The following is a 15,000-nucleotide window of genomic DNA, read 5'->3' on the forward strand; positions in this document are numbered from 1 at the left end:
ATTTTTAGTGTGATTAGAAATCCTTTGCAATAGGGTGCAAGGACAGTTGATGTTAAAATTTACCACTAGGAGAAAACCTGGAAAAGTGAGATTGAGAAACTGCAGTTGGGTGCCTTATAATAACAATGGGGAAATAATTATTTCTGTTTCCTGCTGCTCAGTACTTGTGAGGCCACATTGGAACTGCTGTGCCCAGTGCTGGGCCTCCCAGTACAAGGGAGGTGCTGGCAAGCAAATCCAGCAAAGTGCTAGAAGGAGATTTTTAAGGGTCTGGAGTACATGCTGTTTACAAGCCCTAGATAGCTGGATTCATTTAGCTTTAAGAATAGGCTGATTTATGCAGTCTTACTTTACCTAGAGGGGGTGGTAGAGAAGATGTAGTCAGGTTTTTCTCAGAGGTGCAGAGGAAGGACAAGAGGCAGTGGTCGTGGTTGGTGGCTGCGTAAGTCCCAAATGGAGGTGAGGAAAAAATTCTTCCCTGGGAGTGCTGCTATGGAAAGAGGTTATTCTAAGAAGCTGTGGAATCACCAACCTTGGAATTTTTCCAATTTCAGCTGGACAAGTTCTTAAGTAATATTATATAGCTTTGAAATTAGTCCTGCTTTGACCATGGGGCTAGACTAGGTGATCTGAAGAGGTCCCTTCCAACTTGAATTATTCTGTGAGTCCAAACAGTATTATTGAGTGCCACCTTGTAGCAGACTGTTAAAGTTTCTTCTAATGTTGAAAAGTGATTAAGGCAGTGTATGAAAATGAGGTTGATATTTTTTCCTCTGCCTTACCCCTGAGTTTCAATAGTTTGTGTTTAGCAAACCTTTTTGCGGTGCCACTATTATGTGATTATTGTTTTTACAAGTTGGTAGCTAAAATGAAGTGTCAGCGTGAATGAAGAGTGACAACTATAGCGATGACCTTCAAAAGAAAGTCAATTAGCAATTACTGTGCTGAAAATGTAACTACTGGTAAAATAATGGGCCTGATATTAAAAGAGGATGCAAAACTAAAAGTCTGCAGGATGACAAAATTATAAGCATGTCGTGGTTTAGCCGGCAGCTCAGCCCCACACAGTCGCTCGCTCACTCCCCCACCGGTAGATGGGGGAGAGAATCAGAAGGGTAACGCTCGTGGGTTGGGATAAGAACAGTTTAATAATTAAAATTAAAAGAAACAACAGTAGAAATGCAATGTAAAGGAGAACAACGAGAGGCGCAAAGCCCCGGGGGAGGGGGAAGGGAGGGGAGAGGGGGAACGAACCGCCGAAACAAACTGCATGCGCCGCAGCCGCTCACCGCCCACTGACCCGACGCCGCGCCGCCTCCGCGCTGCCACTGCCCCCGCTCAATATATTGGTCATGGTGTCACATGGTATGGAATGAACCTGCCATTGGCCAGTCGGGGTCAGCCGCCCCCACCATGGCCCTGCCCCTCCCAGCCCCCCCCCGCCACGCGGCAGAGGGGGGGAAGCTGGAAAGGTAGCCGACCCCCACAGTGAGGAGAATTAACCCCTTCTCAGCCAAAACCAGCGCATTCTCCACCCCTTATTCCATACCATTTACACCATGCCCAGCTCCCATATGATACAATACAACCGTACCAACCACCACCCCTCCCCTTCCCATCCTTTAACATAATACACAGACATCATTCCCTTAGTTCATGGACCTTCCCTGTAAAATGTCCATTAAAATGTCCATTGAGTTCACCCAGTCCATGACTCTGGGCTCCATCTGTTGTATCAGTCTTTCAGGGTGGGAGAGATGGTGTGTGGCGTTGGGTCGCTGCATACCGAGTCAGCCATCATTCCATCACTGCTGCATGGCTTGTTTCATAGTTGATCTTCCATGGGTTGGGAGGCTCGTACTCTGATATCATTGGTACAACACAGAGGTGACACACAGTATTATATAGCAGTTCACATTGTGCCATTCAGTTCATTGACTGTTTTCGCCCAAAATCAAATCCCCTTGAGGCACCCATCGGATTTCTCCATCCTCCTGCATCACCCACCAAGTGCACCCAGGTCCTCGAGCAAAAGCAATCCCATGAATGGGTTTGCCTTTGCCAGAGGCAGGAAGAACCCAGACTGTTTTGCCCAGCATACTTTTTGTGTGCACTACAGGGACTCTATCCCCTTCCACAGTATGTAGGATTTCTGACTGGGCAGGGCCAGCTCGGTTGGCAGATCCCCTCGTGTTGACTAACCACGTGGCTTTTGCTAAATGTGTATCCCAGTGCTTGAATGTTCCACCCTCCATTGCTCTCAGTGTAGTTTTTAACAGTCCATTGTACCGTTCAATTTTCCCAGAGGCTGGAGCGTGATAGGGGATGTGATACACCCACTCAATGCCATGCTCTTTGGCCCAGGTGTCTATGAGGCTATTTCGGAAATGAGTCCCGTTGTCTGACTCAATTCTCTCTGGGGTGCCATGTCGCCACAGGACTTGTTTCTCAAGACCCAGGATAGTGTTCCGGGCAGTGGCGTGGGGGACAGGATATGTTTCCAGCCAGCCAGTCATTGTTTCTACCATTGTAAGCACATGGCGCTTGCCTTGGCGGGTCTGTGGGAGTGTGATATAGTCAATTTGCCAGGCCTCCCCATATTTATATTTCAGCCATCGTCCCCCATACCACAGAGGCTTTACCCACTTTGCTTGCTTGACTGCAGCGCATGTGTCACATTCGTGGATAACCTGTGCAATAATATCCATGGTCAAGTCCACCCCTCGATCACGAGCCCACCTGTATGTTGCATCTCTCCCTTGATGGCCTGAGGTGTCATGGGCCCCTTCGAGCTAGAAATAGTTCACCCTTATGCTGCCAGTCCAGGTCCACCTCAGCCACTTCAATCTCGGCAGCCTGATCTACCTGCTGGTTGTTTTGATGTTCTTCAGTGGCCCGACTCTTGGGGACGTGAGCATCCACATGCTGTACCTTTACAACCAGGTTCTCTACCCGGGCAGCAATATCTTGCCACAATGTGACAGCCCAGATGGGTTTGCCTCTGCGCTGCCAGTTGCTTTGCTTCCACTGCTGCAGCCAGCCCCACAAGGCATTTGCCACCATCCAGGAGTCAGTATAGAGATAGAGCACTGGCCACTTTTCCCATTCAACAACGTCTAAGGCCAGCTGGATGGCCTTTACCTCTGCAAACTGGCTCGATTCACCTTCTCCTTCAGCAGTTTCTGCTACTTGTCGTGTAGGACTCCATACAGCAGCCTTCCATCTCCGGTGCTTTCCCACAAGGCGACAGGACCCATCAGTGAACAGGGCATATTGCTTCTCATCTTCTGGCAGTTTGTTATACAGTGGGGCTTCTTCAGCACGTGTCACCTCCTCCTCTGGTGATAATCCAAAATCTTTGCCTTCTGGCCAGTCCATAATCACTTCCAAGATTCCTGGGCGACTGGGGTTTCCTACTCGAGCCCGCTGGGTGATCAGTGCAACCCATTTACTCCACGTAGCATCAGTTGCATGGTGTGTAGAGGGGATGTTTCCTTTGAACATCCAGCCCAGCACTGGCAGTCGGGGTGCCAGGAGCAACTGTGCTTCAGTACCAACCACTTCTGAAGCAGCTCGGACCCCTTCGTATGCTGCCAATATCTCTTTTTCAGTTGGAGTATAGCAGGCTTCAGACCCTCTGTATCCCCGACTCTAAAACCCTAGGGGTCGACCCCGGGTCTCCCCATGTGCTTTCTGCCAGAGCCTCCAGGTAGGGCCATTCTCCCCGGCTGCAGTGTAGAGCACATTTTTTACATCTTGTCCTGCCTGGACTGGCCCAAGAGCTACTGCATGAACTATTTCTCATTTAATCTGTTCAAAGGCTTGTCGTTGCTCAGGGCCCCATTTGAAATCATTCTTTTTCCGGGTCACTTGATAGAGAGGGCTTACAATCATACTGTAATTTGGAACATGCATTCTCCAAAAACCCACAACGCCCAAGAAAGCTTGTGTTTCCTTTTTGCTAGTTGGTGGAGACATGGCTGCTATTTTGTTGATCACATCCATTGGAATCTGACGACGACCGTCTTGCCATTTGATTCCTAAGAACTGGATTTCTCGTGCGGGTCCCTTCACCTTACTTTGTTTTATGGCAAAACCAGCTTTCAGAAGGATTTGGACTACTTTCTCTCCTTTCTCAAAAACTTCTTCCGCTGTGTTGCCCCACACAATGATGTCATCAATGTATTGAAGGTGTTCTGGGGCTTCTCCCTGTTCCAGTACAGTCTGAATCAGTCCATGGCAAATGGTAGGACTGTGTTTCCACCCCTGGGGCAGTCAATTCCAGGTGTACTGGACGCCCCTCCACGTGAAAGCAAACTGTGGCCTGCATTCTGCTGCCAGAGGGATTGAGAAGAATGCATTAGCAATATCAGTTGTGGCATACCACTTGGCTGCCTTGGACTCCAGCTCATATTGAAGTTCTAGCATGTCTGGCACAGCAGCACTCAATGGTGGAGTGACTTCATTCAGGCCACGATAGTCTACTGTTAGTCTCCACTCTCCATTAGACTTCCGCACTGGCCATATGGGACTGTTAAAGGGTGAGTGGGTCTTACTGATGACTCCTTGGCTCCTCAGTTGGTGAATGAGTTTATGGATGGGGATCAGAGAGTCTCTGTTGGTGCAATATTGCCGCCGGTGCACTGTTGTGGTGGCGATTGGCACCTGTTGTTCTTCGACCTTCAGCAACCCCACCACAGAAGGGTCCTTTGAGAGACCGGCCAAGGTAGACAGCTGTTCAGTTTCCTCCGCCTCCAAGGCAGCTACACCAAAAGCCCACTTGTAACCTTTTGGGTCCTTGAAATACCCTCTCCTGAGGTAGTCTATGCCAAGGATGCACGGAGCCTCTGGGCCAGTCACAATGGGGTGCTCCTGCCACTCACTGCCAGTTAGGCTCACTTCGGCCTCCAATACAGTTAGCTCTTGGGATCCCCCGTCACTCCAGCAATGCTGATGGGTTCTGCCCCTATATAGCTTGATGGCATTAAGGTGCACTGTGCGCCAGTGTCCACTAAAGCTTTATACTCCTGTGGGTTGGACGTGCCAGGCCATCGGATCCACACAGTCCAGTAAGCCCGGTTATCCCTTTCCTCCACCCAGCTGGAGGCAGGGCCCCTCTAGTCCTGATCATGGCAGTCACAACTCACTTCCTGTAAATGTGAATCAGGAGTCCCTCTATTACACTTAGAAATAAAATCTGCGCTTCTACTCCTCTGTCTGGGGACTTGCTCACTGGAAACTGGAGCAGCAGCTTTCCTGGAAGAGCCTCCCTGAGTGACTGTTCTTCCTTGCAGTTCATGTACTCGTGCCTGTAGGGTCGAGGTAGGCTTGCCATCCCACCTCATCATGTCCTCTCCGTGGTCACGCAAGTAAAACCATAGGGTGGCCCGTGGTGTGTATCCCCTTCTTTGAGCCAAAGGACGCTTATTCCTAACAGCTGAGACACTACTCTGTCGAGGTGGGGAGTAGGACAGATCTTCTTTGAGTTGCTGGACCTCTTGGGATAGTTTCTCCACAGCAGAGATGAGCGAGGAAGAGATATTTGTGTCGTAATCCCGGAGTCTATCAATCACCTCTGCCACCGTTGGTGTCTCGTCATCTTTCCAGGACATTACTGCCAATGAGTTTGCATGCGAAGATGGTGCGCTCCGTACAAACTTCCGCCACATGGGTCGTGTGCACTCAGCTTCATCTGGATCTTTGGATGACCGTTGATCGTCCAGGTCACCATAAATCACCTCAAACACAGCTAATTCCCTTAGATACTAGATGCTTTTCTCCATAGTTGTCCATTTTCCCGGGCGATATGTAACATCTTCTTTAAAGGGATACCTTTCCTTCACTCCAGACAGGAGTGACCTCCAGAGGCTGAGGGCTTGTGGTTTTTTTCCTATTGCTTTGTCAACGCCCCCTTCCCCAGAAAGGGATCCCAATTGTTTGGCTTCTTTTCCCTCTAGTTCCAGGCTACTGGCCCCATTATCCCAGCATCGGAGCAGCCAGGTGGCAATGTGCTCACCTGAACAACTGCTATAATCTTTTTGCATATCTCGCAACTCGCTTAAGGACAGGGATCAGGTGGTCTCTATTTCATTTATTACTTCTCCCTCCTCTCCCTGCGATGGCCCTGGTTCTTCATCATCCCGTTCTAAACGAGTTGATGTCCGCTTCCAATATTTCGTCTTGTGTATGGGGGCAACTGATACTGGTACGGGTTTATTTTCTGAGCTAGCTCCGGTACTTGTTGTGGGGGTTTGAGTGGCTGCAGTGCCTGTTGTCAGGGCTGGATTGTCTACAGTGCCAGTCACTTTGCATTTCAGTCCAGAGACATTCTCTTCCCCCTGGGGGCACTGAATACTGTTGAGCAGGGCTCGGTATGCATGGGCCAGACCCCAGCATGTTGCAGTGATCTGTGTCTCTCTGGAGTTCCCAGCGTAACAACATACTTTCTCCAAATATTCTACTAGTTTTTTAGGATTCTGCACTTGTTCGGGGGTGAAACTCCAAAACACTGGGGGTGCCCACTGCCCTAGGTATTTGCCCATGCTATCCCACATGCCCTGCCACTCATAACTATCAAGCCTCGGGGCAGATTTCTGGGTGATATTCTTAAGTTGCTTAGTCAAAACCAAAACAACATGCCCAAAAACTAACAATAAGTGCACCTTAACCACCCAAGGATGTTCAAGATACAAAAACCTTGTTGTAACAAAGGCACAGACATCATAGAACAAAGTTGCAAAGGCAGTATTCTGTATTTCCTCCATATAAAATCTCTCAGAGGAGGAGGTATAATTGCTAATTGCCTCAACAAGGTGGTATCCGAAGTACAGTAACGGTTTCAGCAAAAACCCCAAATACCAGATAAAGCTGAAAACGAGTGTTTGTATAACAAATCTTGTAGGCAAAACATTACTAATCACAGTAGCACACAGCAGACTCAACAAACCAACACCGATTTTTAACACCAACTGCAAAAAGGACAACATGGTGCTGTGACCCCAGCAGCTGTTGTTATCTCCAACCCTTGAGCCTCACGTTGGGCGCCAAAAAGACTGTCGTGGTTTAGCGGCAGCTCAGCCCCACACAGTCGCTCGCTCACTGCCCCACCCGTAGATGGGGGAGAGAATCAGAAGGGTAACGCTCGTGGGTTGGGATAAGAACAGTTTAATAATTAAAAGAAACAACAATAGAAATGCAATGTAAAGGAGAACAACGAGAGGCGCGAGGGGAGAGGCGCGAGGGGAGAGGCGCGAGGGGAGAGGCGCGAGGGGAGAGGCGCGAGGGGAGAGGCGCGAGGGGAGAGGGGAGAGGGGAGAGGGGAGAGGGGAGAGGGGAGAGGGGAGAGGGGAGAGGGGAGAGGGGAGAGGGGGAACGAACCGCCGCAACCACTCGGCGCCGCACCGCCTCCGCACTGCCACTGCCCCCCCTCAATATATTGGTCATGGTGTCACATGGTATGGCATGAACCTGCCATTGGCCAGTCGGGTTCAGCCGCCCCCACCATGGCCCTGCCCCTCCCAGCCCCCCCGCCACGTGGCAGAGGGGGGGAAGCTGGAAAGGTAGCCGACCCCCACAGTGAGGAGAATTAACCCCTTCTCAGCCAAAACCAGCACAAAGCAATAACAACATGAGTTCATAAAACATAAGTCTTGCCAGACAATGTAATTGCTTTTTTTGGATAGAATTGCAAAATTAATGATCTTAGGGAATGAAGAAGGAATCAGGTATGTGTTTAGTTTCTGACATGAAGATTAATTGAAATTGGTTTGGGTAGGAATAGTGTCAGGTGGATTGAAAGTTGGGTGAAAGATAGTAAACAAGCTGATTACCAACAGCAGTGCAACGGTTATATAGGTTGGGAGTTAGACTGGGTTTAGTAACATTTCTGTTAATGGTATGGCAGAAGGTGGTGCTGAAACTGGCAGCTAGGGTCCTAGAAGCCCTTCTGAGCAGGGCACTTGGTCTTGCCCCTGCTACTGGGCAGGGTCACCTTAAACCCCTTGCCCATGCTGTCAGGCTTGAACAACAGAGTACACTGTTTGCAGAAATTGCTTAGAATAAACTTTGTCCTATCTGCATGAGTCAGGACACCCTCTAAGAGCAATCTGGAGGTGCTGGGATGACCTGTTGGTAAAATTTGTTCTCTGGAAGTACCTGTCTTGATAGAATGAGATTGGCTTGAAAATGACTGATGGGAAATGATTGCACCCAGAATGGTTCAGATAATGAACTTGAATGAACTTTTCCACCCAGTTATGGGAATGTGGGGCTTAATGTTACAGCTTATGATGGAAGGTGTGTGAGAAAAAGCATACACAGCTGAAAGTGTGTTTTGGTGGTAGATCTTCTGAACTCCGCTCTTTAAGCAGTGTTCTCCGCCTGTCTTTTCTATGATGCATTCTGCACACTACTTTCAGAAAGCACTGTGCAACCTATACAACTCTGACTCCACCACACTAGCAAGGCCTCACTTTTTTCGGTATGAATTGTGTGCACCTGCTAAAAGCAGGTCTGTACAATGCCAAAGCTTAACTGATTATTTTTTGTATTGCAGCCTTGTCTTAGAAACTGCAGTGAGGGACTAGACTTAAGAGCTGTAAAAGACAAAGTAGAAAATGCTCCTTGGCTCAGAGTTTATTTTAACTGTTGCGGTACCCCTCCAATTCTTTATGACCGTTCACAAACTCCCTTGAACCCTTGGTTAAACTCTACCATGCTAGGTGCAAGTTGAGAGCTGATATTGAGCTACATGAACTACTCATTTACATGACATTATGTAGTACATACTTTTAATCTGATTGCATAAAGGATCATGGTTTGGAGAAATAAAAAGATATGTGTTAGTGTGCAAACCTCACCTTCCTAATCTGAAAAGAATTTTTAACCTCAAATTGGCTTAGTTATTTATTTAGAGGTAGTTAAGGATTAGGACAATCCATAGCAAGGTTTGTTTTGGGTTTTGTGATGTTGGTAGTTTTGTTTTGTTTTGTTTTTCCACTTCCTTGCCTACTGAGAGGGGTGTTAGCACAGCTAAGATTAGGTAAGGGTGTTTTTTACACTTTGAGGAGGAAGTTTGGGCCTAATGTGCTGGTGAAATTAGAGGTCACAGGACTTTTGGGGAGGTAAGTTTCAATCAGAACATAAGCCCGTGGTAGAAACAGAGAAATAAGCATACACGGCTGGATATTAGTATTACTTCATTTTTGTATATAAACTTAATAGCTTGAACTATCACTATTACTTTCTGTCTTTGGTTTCATCTTAGTATTTATCTTGCGTTCTGGATGACTCGGTGCTGTTAGGGTAGAGTGTATTGCTTTGTTTTCTTACCTGGTTTTGCACATATTTTGGAAAATAACAGTTGTAAAAAAATTTTTTTTAATTACCCTGAAGGTTGTTGGGAGTGGTCTATTTGAGCATTGTCTGAGGACTGCAAGAGCTGTGTGTGGAATGACTAAAATATTTGAGTGTTTTGGGATCCTTTTTTCAATGATTACACGAAGGCAGCCTTTAAAGTGAGCTTCTGCCTCATCTCATAGCCATGCTGCTTTGATTATTGCATTCATGTTGACTGCTGCTCAGCTGACAACTTCAATCAAACTCCCTCTAACGTCTTTAGTGAACACTGTCTCAGTTTCTGAGGTCTGGCTCTCATATAAGGCATGTAATTTCTTTTAGCTTGCTTTTATCATTCCAGGGACACCTGTGCCTAATCACAAGAATCAGGTTCATTGTTTGCCAAAAAAAAGAAAAAAAAATGTAGTAGTATTTACTTAAGCCTGATAGGCATAGAAATAAAAATTATATTCAGGTTAATATATAAAAGGTCTGCTGTCCAGTCAAGTCATGGCCCCTATATGGTGGGAGTCTATAAATTTCCTTGCAGAATGCCCTCCACTGGAACAGAGAGCCTGGGCCATTTTGCACGTACCTAAAGTTCATGAGTACAGCTGTCAAACTACCATGACCTGACTTGTGAATATTCACTTTCTGCTACTGTTGTGATGTGTACTTGGGGCTACTCTGCGCACTGGTAGAGGAGAAGGTGTGACTGCGCAGCTCCAGTTCTGTCTTTCACCATTTAAAATTCTGACAAAAGCGGAATGAATGAGTGCTGATTTTCTTTTGGATTTTTCTGGTTGAACTCATTACAGACTTCTCCCTCGCTTCCCCACCTTCCACCCTCCAGACTCCAAGTTCTCCCATATGCCCCTCTGACAGGGCTGTGCAGGGGAAGAGCCCTGTGCATGCCCTTTACTTGTGCAGGCTCTGAGTCAGCCTTGCAGGCTGTTCTGCCTTGGTTCTATTGATACCCCAAGCACATGCTGCTGTGGGTTGGATTTCCAGGACTCATGGCACGGTGCCTGCTCCCTTCCCTCAGGTTTGACTAAAGCTGATAGACAGTCTAGTTGCATAAATCTTATTTGTTTAGCAATCCAGAGTGAAAATAAGTCATCTGATCTGGGGAAGGAAGAGTGGCTAGAATCTGTTGCTGTTGCCGTGTTGCAACTTCATTTAAAGCAAAGAAGTAGATTTTTTGGTTTTGTTTTTGTTTGGGAGGCGTGGAGGCAAAGAGGACTCCAGGATAAACTAGAATTGACCACTGAATGACTTAGGTTTATCGCTGACTGTATTACTTTTAGAGCTTAAAAAAAAAGTTCAGCTAATTTTCTGCATGTTCATTCCCTTCTTTGACTCTTGTAACAGCTTTAAGCATGCACTTATCTGTACTGACATGCTGAAATGAGACTTTCAAAATCTCAGGGAGACCTGATCCTGTTAGGAACAGAAGAATTGCTTATTATTTTTTAAATCTATAGGAACTATGCCATGGATTTTTGCTTTGGACTGTAGTAAGTTATTTTCCCTCTGAGTTAGAGCAGGCAATGCTACTTTAACATAGAATATGGTCACTTGCTGTGAGAAGAAACTCTGTTGTCATCCTGCATGGCTACCCAGATTAGCCTTGAAAAGATAAATCATGTCAGGGTATGAAATCTGTTTGATTCTGTAAGAATGAAAGGAATGTACAGCACTTTGAAAGTATGTGCATAGGATTCTTTAACCTGAGCATCAAAATTGTGTTTTATAGTAACATGAGTACTGGAAGGTAGGAAGTTTTCAAATTCTTTCAAAGATGTCAGTTCTCTGCAGTTTTCTCAATATAGCTCTTTAGCATTATTAGCACCCAAGGAACAAACCCATACCTGTTTGGTTTTTTCATATTTTATGCTCCTTGTAATATAGCACAGTAAAGACACAGCAAAACACTGCAGAGGAGATGTTTCCATATGCTAATGCTTGCCATTAGAAGAGCTCCTGACAAAGAGGTTAGAGACAATGTGGCTCTAACAACAAAGATATTATCTGGGGATGTGGCCAGATGTAGAACCATTTTGCTTCACAAATTATTTTTTTCCTTTGAATGACTAGTCCTTTACTCAGTACTTCGATGAAAAGCTTTAATAATCAGACCAATATACATTATTCATATACTCCATCTGATATCTCTTCTAGCACTTCAACAACAGCTGCTGAAGTCAGATGCCTGTCCAAAAAGTTTTTTTCACTGTTATGACAGTAGCATCTGGGATGGCCTGAACTAAGGTGTTTGAGCGAGCAAAAGGATTTTTCTCCCTTCTTCTTGTTCTCCCACCCCTCTCCTTATTCTCCCTCCCCTCTTCTCCACTGATTGTTTTTGTGCAAAGTTTCACAGACTCTCCTTTATTCTTCTCTGGGGCTGTAAGAAGAGAAGAGTATGATAGAAGAGCTGTAGGGAGAGACTTGCAACACAAGATGTGTCTGAAATAACTTTCTAGACTCTTTGTAAAACACTGACATTATTTTGTATTGATAATGCCCAGTTAAGGAGATGGGTGCATCTAAAACTGTATCAGCTTGTCAGGTCAAATTCCTTAAATAACTTTCCACTGTCATGACGTAGTGCCAACACCAAAAGAAATTCCAGCATCTCTGTGCTTAAGGATCAAGGTTTCTTCTCCCATATAAAGAACTTGAATTGGGGATCTTTCAGAAATTTACTCTTGAGGAGATTAAAACAGTCCTTCATCTGTGCAGCCGGTACATCTGTAGGGGCATATGGATTGCCTTTAAATAATTACAAAACCCTGGTTTTGCAAATAAATTACATTCCTTTCCTTGTGGAATGTCCTGCATTCTGACAAATACACCTTTGTACAGGATCACACTCCAGTAGGGAAAAAAAAAAAAAGCAGAACATGGTGATGGGAAAGACTGGAATTTGTTGTGTCATTTCTTCTGTTAAACATGTTTTTCAAGAAAACAGTAGTTAACAGATTAGAAAGGATAACTACCAAATTAATTCACACAGATCAGACAGGCTTTATGATCTGTAGATACTCGATAGGATGAGGATGATGTGAATTTGTCAAATCTAGCTACAGATAAGAAACACATTTTTTTTTCCCCTCCTCATCAGGGTGATAGCAATTTCAATTTGCCAGTTTTTTTAGTGCCTGCAATTGCACTTATATTCTAAGCAAGTCACTACTACTCTGAGACAGTACTGGATAGCATGGAGTTCAGTGTCAGTCTTTCACACTCCGAGGAGGTGTAATGCTGTGATAGGGAATTGCACAACCTATCTTTCAGGTCAGTGAATGACTCAAATTTCGGATATTAGCACAAAATATTAGAATCACAGCAAAGTCTAAGTTGGAAGGAGACACTGGAGACCATGTGGTCCACCCTTCTGTTGAAACCAGGGCCTAAGTTTAGGTTATCCTGGCCCCTGTCAAACTAAGCCCATTGAGGGAGATTCTACCATATCTCTAAGCAACCTATTGCAATGTTTAATTGTTCCCCCACTGAAGGCTTTTTCCCCTTGTATCCAGACCAAATTTTCCCCTGAGCAACTTATTTCTTGTCCTGCCAACATACATCCTTGTGAACAAAGTACCGCCATATTCTGTAACTGGCTTTTAGTTATTAGAAGACATTGATTAGCCTTCTGAAAACTGAGAGTCTTTCAGTTGTTAGGCAGCACATCTGTCCTGACCTTAGTGTCGGCCTAAAGACCTAATATTAACATTTTATGAGCTGAAAGTTTTATTTCAAAATAGAGTGTAGCATTTCTTGAGGGTATCTTAATTTAGAATGCTGTCCTTAAGTGTGTATCTTTTATCTTCTATAATAGAAGTCAGTGCTTTAAGATTTCCCAGTATTGAGAGATGTACGTCAATAATGTATATCTGGGTTTTCATTTCAAAGGGTCCCTGGTTGTTTTAAAAATGTGGTTCACAGATTGTGCGTAAGAGCTACTGGTGACCAGCCTGTGAAATCTGAGAGGGAATTGGGTTGACAGAACTTTGCAGCAATAATGTAGCAGTGTACCTTAAGTGGTCTGGGTTTATTTTTTCACTGCTTGAAAATGCAGGACACTGTGTAGAAATCTGTTTTGGATTCTTTGGCTTTTAAGAGTTTGTTCTTTATATTAAAATAAAAATAACCAGATCTTAAATATGAAAGATATTTAAAATGTGTCAAGATAGTTCTGTGATAGACATTTTGAAGGCTCTGATGCCTGGGAACAATTAATTGGGGAACAATTAGTAGGGAAGAATTCATTACTCCCCCTCCCCACCTACAGCTTGGTATTGATGTAGTCTTTTAGGCTCAGTTAGAGGTCATCAATATGTGAGAGAGTCTATATAAACATAGCAGATATATTAGGTAGGGACAAAACTGAGACATCTGTATAAATGGAGCTCAAAGTGCTACGGGACAGGCACTCTTTGGGAGGCACTGAACTGGAATAAGGTTTCTTTGATCAAGACACTTTCTTAGTCTTTTTGCAGCATAATACATAAACCTGGCATCAAGTTACAGGAGAGGTGCAAAGCATCATTCTTTTTGGAAAAATATTCTGTGCAGAAAGAGAAACTGCACCTTCCCATTCATCAGCACTGTTCCCTTTGTATGTTCAGAGATCCATAACTTCTGGTTCTATTGATTAAGCTTTTATTGCTTTTTGTTTCCTTTAAACATACAGAGTTCCAGTGATACAGCTGTCAGGGAGTGAGAAGAGTTTTTTTCTTCTTTATTTTCAGTCTTAGGCCAAACTACTTACTATAGTTACAATTTCTGAACCTTTGTTTTCAGTGTATGGGGTAGAAAGCATTCAAGTTGATTTAAAATTAAAAAACACAGAGAACTGACCTGACTTGATTTAGCAAACCTTGGAATACAAGAAACATGGGATTTCAGAGTGCAGTTTATGCAGTCAGATTTTGGTTGGAATAGTGTTTAAATCTGTGTATTTGAGTGTGGTATTTTTGCAAAGAAAGAAACATACAGAATCTTTTCATGATTGCGTCTGCCAAATTATCTTGCTTTAGCTTGAAGTAGAAGGGAGTAACCCCATTACTGATAAATATTTGATGCAACAGTTTCCATGCTACTGGAATAGAAACGCTAAGTACTCAACAAGTGTCCCCTGTAATAAAACCAACAGCACAGGAGGAGGTGGGGGAGGAGAAGACTGAGATGTGGTCCATTAAGAAAAGTTGGGTTTTGGATATGGGATAGGATGATGAGTTCATAAAACTCTTCTGAAAAGTGTCTGGGTGGCCTGAGAGAATTTTATGTTTCTTCTGGCCAGATGCTTGGCAGGCAAGGGACTAATGCAACATAAGAAATGAGCATATGAGAAAAATATCATAGAAGGAGAACCTGTAGGCTGGATAAAATCCAGGGAGCAAGGTATCTTTCATGTTAGGGACATTGATGTCCAAACCTGTATAGATCTGTTTTATACACACTCACTGAGATTATGACAAAAACAAAAGCAAGCAAAACATTACCACTTGGATTTACTATGAACTTGTTCTTCTGAAGGGAAGAAGCCTGGAAAGCCTTTTCAGTAAATTAGGTTAAGTTTGGATTTAGTCTAGAGAGGAGAGAAGAGAGAAAGATCATATATATATCATTGCTGTGGGCACCAAATTTGACTCCTACAAG

The 15,000-nt window shown here is 44.6% G+C and overlaps 1 protein-coding gene and 1 long non-coding RNA gene across 5 annotated transcripts in view; one reads left to right on the top strand and one right to left on the bottom strand.

The window, feature by feature from the left end:
• TSPAN9 (tetraspanin 9) overlaps positions 1-15,000 on the top strand; it is a 198,584-nt gene that overhangs the window by 62,353 nt on the left and 121,231 nt on the right. The window lies entirely within an intron of this gene.
• LOC135315399 (uncharacterized) overlaps positions 1-15,000 on the bottom strand; it is a 37,289-nt gene that overhangs the window by 4,286 nt on the left and 18,003 nt on the right. The gene's annotated exons all lie outside the window — the stretch shown is intronic.

Source organism: Phalacrocorax carbo, chromosome 1 (genome assembly GCF_963921805.1).
Source record: "Phalacrocorax carbo chromosome 1, bPhaCar2.1, whole genome shotgun sequence".
Lineage (NCBI taxonomy): Eukaryota > Metazoa > Chordata > Aves > Suliformes > Phalacrocoracidae > Phalacrocorax > Phalacrocorax carbo.